Genomic DNA, 8,188 nt, shown 5'->3' on the forward strand with positions numbered 1-8,188 from the left:
GATAAAGATGCTCTTTAAAATATGTTTTTTTTCAGGTTGCACTATCGATGCCACTCTGTATTCAATACATTGTTATTACAAGCAGAAGAGCCCAGCCGGGATATAGTGGGGTGTTCTTATTGTCTCTTAAATAGTGCTTAGTCACTCGTTAAATACTTAATAACACAAAAAATAGAGGCAAAAAATGAAATCTGAACTTACACACCCCCATAGGGTTAAACTAGAGACAGCGATGTTGGTAAAGCTTGCCCGCTTGGAAAGGCTCAGCATCTGAATTCTCAGGGGGCGATAAGAAAAGTCTTTGTAATGTCGGTGTAGGGAACTTCTTTTGCTGGTAATGATGTACAGTAGTCAGGTTGTGTGTGTGTGTTTATGTGTGAGTTTGTGTAGGTGTATGTGTGTATGTGTGTTTGTGTGTGTGTGTGTGTGAGTGTGTGTATGTGGGAGTGTGCGTGTGTTTGTGTTTGTGGAGGAAGTGTGTTTACTCTATCTCCAGGTCCGACCGACTGCATGATTCCCTCACGCTGGCTTTTAAAAGAGAGGCTGTCATTAGCTGAAGTGGCTTTGGCTGTGCAAGGGCAGGAGAAGCAGCTCATCCAATAGGTCAGGATTACAGCTCTCACTCTCTCGCACTCTCTCTCTCGCTCACTCTCTCGCTCCCTCTCTCGCTCCCTCTCTCACTCCCTCGCTCTCTCTCTCGCTCTCTCTCTCTCTCTCTCTCGCTCCCTCTCTCGCTCTCTCTCTCTCTCTCGCTCCCTCTCTCTCTCTCTCTCGCTCCCTCTCTCACTCCCTCGCTCTCTCTCTCTCTCTCTCTCTCGCTCCCTCTCGCTCGCTCGCTCGCTCTCTCTCTCTCTCTCTCTCTCTCTCTCTCTCTCTCTCTCTCTCTCGCTCTCTTGCTCTCTCTCCCGCTGACTCTCTCGCTCACACTCTCGCCCCCCGGTGGATGCGGTCCCTGAGATTCATTGGCTTGTATCTACTGTGTTTGGGCCTATGGTCAGGCAGAGAGACAAAGAACTGGGCTCCTTCATAAAGGGATCATTCTTAAAGGTCTCCTGTTTACCTCATGTTTTTTCCTTTTTTTTTAAAAGAAGAGCGTGAATGGATAATTGAAAAGGGAAATCGTTGCGGATGCAGCAATGGTGGTGAATATTTTCTTGGATATTTTTTATTTTTATAAACGTCGGCTTGTTTGATTGCTGTTATTTGATTCGTAATAGTATCCATTTTACCCGATACTCATATAAACATAGCAAGATTGTGCTTTTGGTCTGTGTCAGTCCATTCTGAATCCTGGATGAGGGGAATCAGTTTCCTATTTGTTGTGAAGAAACACAAGCATCCCCTTGGAGAGGCCACAGACCATTCAACCTCTGATGTACATAAAACAAGAACATCTGTGAAACAGCCACTGAGCAGTCCTCCATTATCAGATGAGACACCAGCCCTGGAGTAGCTGCACATGGCCAGGCATTCGAGTTCAGCAAAAACCGGGGACATTTCAGCATGAAAGAGGTTACACAGGAAACTCCAAAGACACAGTGAGCTGTCATTATACAACCATTAAACTCACACTTGGCACCACTGAGTGGAGAGTTTCCACTCAAACATAATGGCTCCATTGGTTTCCTGAGGAGAGTGCTTTTGAACTAGCAGCCAATGAAAGCGCTGCCTCAGCATTCCGGAGGCCATCTTATCCAAAACGTTCCACCAGACCCTTAAGGAACTTTACAATCAGGGAACAATAATAAACCATTAATTAACATTAGCTAATGCACTTATAAGCATTAACTAACCCATTTACAGTTGACAAATGGTCTAGGAATCATTTACTAATGGTGTTCTGGTACATTATCTAATAAGGTTAACCCTCACCCAAATATAATGAGAAAAGTGAAAAGATTCTGGAGGCATTAGCATGATTGAATAAACAAACTGTTCTCAATATTAAACTAAATATGTGTCCCTGGAAAAGGATACTTGAATGTAATAATTTTGAGGGTCACGTTGGCCACAAAATGATTACATTATGAAAGAGTATTACGACCGGGGGCGCTAAATATTTATAGAAAACTCCTGCTTCATCCAGCCATCTGATGCTCTATTGGCTCCTGTCCCCTGGCCCTATATGGTCCCCGTCCCCCATCTCCAGGGCCCCCAACACCTCGGCTGCGTTCATTAACATCACGCCCGCAGAGGGGGAAAACCTGTAATCCATCCGCTGCTATTCAAACCCGTTCACCTGCTTATGATGAATGCTTCAATGCAACGCTGTTTTGAAAAGCAACCGCGCATCTGCTACGGTTGTCCTGGGCCTTGTTCCCACTGTGGGACCTCCTCCCATTGAGGGACCATAGAGGGAGATAAATAATAAAAAAAGCACATAACAGAGGCCTCACCTGTCTGCGGGCCCCCCGTGCCAACGCATGTGGCGCCTGCCGTCCATTCACGGAGCTAGCCGCACAGATGGCGAGGCTTCCTGTGCTGATTGATCGGGGACAGTGATCGGGGCTGACCGGTTCTTTTCAGTCCCGAGCGCACAATGCCGTTTTACTTGTATTTTCGAAGATTAAATCCTGTTTCATCGGCGCGGATGCGTGCCATACATCGCGAGAGAGCGGCAAAGGAAATCTTTGTTAAGACACAGTGCGATAGGGCATCACGATGGACACGCGGTGGAGATGCATGCTAGCAGGCCCGCCGCTCCCTATACGCAGAGTATGCAGAGTGTGTAGGGCACCAAGTACCTGAGGGGGCACCAAAAATTAAGGTTTGTAAAAAAAAAAAAATAATAATAATACATTATTGAATAAAAAAAATATGTCCATTTGTTATGAAGAGGCCAACCGTTGTTTGTTCTTAATTGTATAACCTATCACTCAATTTCGGCAAATTAGTTGTTTTTACCTAATTTATAAAAAGGGGCTCCCCCCCCCCCCCCCCCCCCTGCTCGTGTAGGGGAGCGAAACGGCCAGCAGCGGCCCTGCATGCTAGATACATAAGACATAGACAGACACACAGGCAGGCAGGACGACAGACGGACGGACAGACAGGCAGACAGAGAGACAGTCAGACACACTGGCAGTTTGTAGCTAAGCTAGGTTTCCACAATGAAAAAAGGAAATAAACGTCCGAGCTGCGACCGCGTGATTCTCTGCCTACGGTGCGGACGGGAAGGCACCTTGTTGAGACACAGTGCTGTTGTGCAGCACGGCCATTAGGTGAACAGCGTGGGTGTAAGGAGGACCACGGCTGTTGCCAATAATCATGTGCTCTTGGCTTTGCCCTGCTCAACTTGTAATTACACTCTTTCAGGAGGACAGGGCAAACGTGGATACAAACACTCAAAGTGGAAAATAAATAAAGAGGCACCTAATAAAAAGTCTCCGTCCTTCTGGGTGCCAGTAAGAGGCTGAGAGTAGCTCTCTGAACACACCTGCTTCCACGATGCCGATGCCATTTCTCTTCAGGGCGTCGACAATTGCGCGCAGACTGCACTGTTGGATTTCTCTTTATTTTGTCTTCCTGGAATATGCTTTGCTGATTTTCCTGGAGACGGCTTTGTGTTGTTGTTTTTGTTCTTGATGACGTTGTTGTTGGGGTTGTTGTGGTTGGGTTTGTGGTCTTAGTGGTTGTAGCTGTAGTGTTAGTTGTTGAGGTTGTTGTTGCAAGATCATATCCTATGATTTATTGTTGCCAATGAGGATGGTAAGTCCCATGTGTTCCCTTGTCAACAAAATCTGACAAGTAATAAATTACTTTCTTCACAGGCACACATCAAAGCACTCCCAGTTTTCAAACAGCTTAAAGCATAAAAACGAACAGGATTCCTCCAGTGAGATTCATGACCATATGTCAGGGCGACTTCAGATGGTGGGGTAATTCGTATCTGTTTGGATTGAATCCGCATGGATCTTCGTTTGGAGAGCGCCATCAGAAACGGGAAACACGGAAACGCTGACGTATGGAACTCAAAGACGGACAGCCCACATATTACACGTGTCTGCTTGATTTGTGAATCTGCTCGTTACTTACTGGCCAGCCAAGTTCATGGTAAGAGCACCATCACTACCGACTCGAATATCAGATCCTTCTCCAGTAACTCCCTCTCTCTCTCTCTCTCTCTCTCTCTCTCTCTCTCTCTCTCTCTCTCTCTCTCTCTCTCTCTCCCCTCTCTCCCTAACTGTCTCTGTCTCTTTCTCTCTTGCTCTCTCATTCTCTCACACTCAATTTCACTCTCCATCTCTCTGTCTATTTATCCCACTCTCTCCCCATCCCTTTCTCTTTCTCTCTCTCTCTTGCTCTCTCTTTATCTGTCTATATTCATTTGTCTCTCTATCTCTCTTTCCATCATTATTTTTCTCTCTATATCCAGATTAATTTGTTTCTCTCTCTTTTTCTCTCTTTCCATCCTTCTTTATCTCTCCCTCTCTCTCTCTTTCTCTCTATATGTCTATTAATTTCTCTCTCCCTCTCTCTCTTTCTCCCTCTCCCCCTCTCTCTCTCTCTCTCTCTCTCTCTCTCTCTCTCTCTCTCTCTCTCTCTCTCTCTCTCTCTCTCTCTCTCTGCCTCCACTCGTAACTCCTCCTCCATCGGCAGGCTGCTCTGTTTACCTGGGAGCCCGTTTTGTTTGTTCACAGATGACTCCTTTCTATTCACCGTGAAGTGCCGACTGTCATCTGAACAGTTTATCAACTTCCTGTTCCTGTTTGTCGTGCTGCTTCCATAACCCAGGTGATGTCAGCTTGATGCTCATCAAGTTCCTGCCGTTGCGAGAAGATAACGAGTGAAATTAAATTAGTGTGTTTATGGTTCATGCTTGCTGTTTGCACTTCAAAATGAATAATTTAAATTGGGAACACAAAAATATGTTAGCTTAGGTGGCTTAGGTTAAAGGCTTTAAGTTCCTTTGTTAAATTTGAGTAACATAAATTACAATTAAAAAAACAATAATAATAAAACGGGAAATGCATGCTTTTATTGTGCGGTATGGGTGGAGGGCAAATTAACCTCTCTGTTACCATCGGCCCTGATATAATCTATTAGGATTTTATAAATATTTGAGATAAGCCGTGGTAACGGACACACTATACGGTGTTCAGGGTCGGCAGTTACCAGAAATAAAATAAAAATATATGAGGTGAATCATATTGGACCCATCAAAGGACACCAGGCCCTTAGTTTCATACTGTGCTATATTGGAAAATAAATTGGTATGTACTTTTCACGTGTCACATACGCTATTTTTATAGTCCCACTTTACATATTGTAGTCTACTGTGTCTACCCGGATCAGCCAGTTGATGAGAATGGCAGATATTCAGGAAAGGAGAAACAAACACTGGTACAAGTGTTATCCTCCCTGGTGGATAACAACAATGGATTCTGACTGTGTACCGTCCGCGATCTCCTTTCTCGTTCGGATGTTGGCTCACGTAAATCTCAGTAAACAAAAGTGAGATAGAGAGAGACAGGGAGACATAGAGACAGTCAGACCAACTGGCAGACTGACTCAGATAGTTACGCAGGTGGGCAGCAGGTTAGGTGGGTAGTTAGGTAGCCCGGTGGGTGGGTTAGGTGGCAGTTATTACGTAAGCTAGGTTTCCACAATAATGACTACCACAAAAAAGAAATGCATATATTTGGTACAGTTTGTTTCTGCATTTAAAGTCGAATTGAAGCTCGATCTCAAAGGGCAGCCTCACTTTCAATCAGCACAGAGCCGTATGCCAATTTTCTTTCAACTAAAGTTTACATAGCGAGTTAAAGTCGGTGGAGGCGCAGAATAAGAGGTTCATTTCTATAATTGTTCATGCTGCCAATAATAGGCGAAGTCCTTCTCAGAGTACCAGGTGTGTGGCTGAGATGTGCTGAGCTGGAAACAGCTTGTGTTTGACCTTCCTTCCTGCAGCAGATGGAGATACTCGGAAGGAGAGTGTTTGGTATACAAGCTCTCCCTCAGAGTGTTTGCTTATATACAAGCACAATTAAGCCACACAGGAAAAGGCAGGAGAACAGAGAATTAGTGGTACCCATAATCCTCACTGTTTTTTTTCCAACTCCATTTATCTTTATATGTCAGAATTCCTCTGGCGAGTTGGACGATGAATGGGCTCAGATAGTAGGATTAGCCAGGGAGATGACAGAAGTGCAGCTGGGATGGTTTTATGTCGTGATTTTAAGTTTGGGGAATGGTGCAGTAAAATGAATGGCACTTGAACGGACAATTAGTGTAAATGCGTACTTAAGACTCCTTTTCTCTGCCTCGCACCGATTTGCCTGAGAATCGTAAAATGTATTCGTAATAGAAACAACACATATAGGGTTTCTTCATGGATATTCTCCAGTAATATTATTCAGAATTCATTAATATATGCTTATTTATGATAATCTTTCATATTCACCAGCAGCTGTACCTGTAGCAGACATGTGGCTGCGGTGAAATTTCCCCTATTGTTTTCTGTCATTAAACCGACCATATGTTCTCATGCTTAACGTTTGTAAGGAAAGAAAAAAAAATCATATTGATTATCAACTAGTAGAGGGGAACACAACGACCTTGGTCGATGATGGCCTCAGTTTCTCTCCCTGGCTCTCGGTCTCTTTCTCTCTCCCTCACACCTCTGCTTAAAGCCTTTGCACTGCTTTGTAGGCCTGCACTAAAGGGATCCATTAGGGCAGGTCACGCTCCTCGCCACAGTCTAATCACTGAGAAAACAAGCTGGCACGGCGCATCTCAATTAAAGAGACAAACAGGGCACCCAAATGAGCAGCAGAGGCAACGCGGCTAATCAGAGAGAGAGAGAGAGAGAAAGGGGGGGGGGGAGAGGGAGAGGGGGAGGGAGAGAGGGAGAGGGGGAGAGAGAGAGAGAGAGGGGCGGGGGGAGGGGGAGAGAGAGAGAGAGAGAGGGGGGGGGAGGGGGGAGAGAGAGGGAGAGGGGCGGGGGGAGGGGGAGAGAGAGAGAGAGAGAGAGAGAGAGGTGGTGGAGGGGGAGAGAGAGGGAGAGGGGGAGAGAGAGAGAGAGAGAGAGAGAGGGAGAAAGAGAGAGAGAGAGAGAGCGAGAGAGAGAGCGAGAGAGAGAGAGAGAGAGAGTTAAGATGTTCTGCTGAAGCCAAATGGCATCCGTTCACATCTGATCACTTTGCATGAATTCACTCAATGAGATAGGTTTCCAGAATCCACTCCTTCACTACAACCTTAATCGTAATTGTGTCTGCAGCAGTAATGATGTTGACCTTCGCTTTACTCACGGCCCTCTTAGAGTGATGCGTTGACTTCCTTTCAACCCGGGGGCGGTTGCGGCGGTGTGTGTGTGTGTGCGAGTGTGCGCGGTGTGTGTGTTTAGTGCAGTATTAATGTGTCACGTGCCGTCCCAAACTGTAAGTGTATGAATCTGGCTCCCTATATAGTTCACTCCATAACACTCATAATGCACAAGTCAAATAAGTGAACAACTGAATATGGTAACAGATAATTTTAGGTTGGAATAACGCTCATCTTACCAGCGTTTTACCTGCTATTATTTGCATTTTACCTCCATTTTACCTAAATTCATGCCTCCATTTCTTATGGTAAGAGGCGAGGAATATGCATGTACATCACAGCTCATATCTTTGCATTTACCTGTATCTCTTCGCCTCTTACTTCCACAATAGATGATGACCTGGCACACATGGGCTCTTGGGCTCTGTGTAATTAAGCTGTCAGAGGGTAATATCCAACGCAACGCTGCTTGTTTATGAGACCAATACACATGTTCCTATGGATCTCCTGCACGTAATTAGCGTCCGACTTCCCCTTAAAAATATTCCCTCAATCGTGTGCTATAAAGTGTTCATTGTATAGGGAGTAGGGAGTGAGGGAACAAGTGAGCCTAATTGAACACAGCCTGCGGTCCATTTGAGTCGCTTTGCACGCCGGTACTGATGGGTAAGTTGATGAAGAAGATGGATGTTGCAAATACACTCTGGGACTCAGTGAGGGTGGAAGAAAAGGGGCACTTTTTCTTCCTTTGCTGCTCATTTATTATCGTTGAATTGTCGCATGATTTTTCTCATATTTCACAGAGCATATAAAATGAACTTAATTTTTGGAATGCATAATGAGTTAGTTTATAATATAATATATATTATTTAGTAAAACTATTCTTCCAGTTCATGCAAAATGAAGTAATGGACAGTAAGAAGGAAAG

The sequence above is a fragment of the Gadus macrocephalus genome, chromosome 13 (genome assembly GCF_031168955.1).
Source record: "Gadus macrocephalus chromosome 13, ASM3116895v1".
NCBI classification, from domain to species: domain Eukaryota; kingdom Metazoa; phylum Chordata; class Actinopteri; order Gadiformes; family Gadidae; genus Gadus; species Gadus macrocephalus.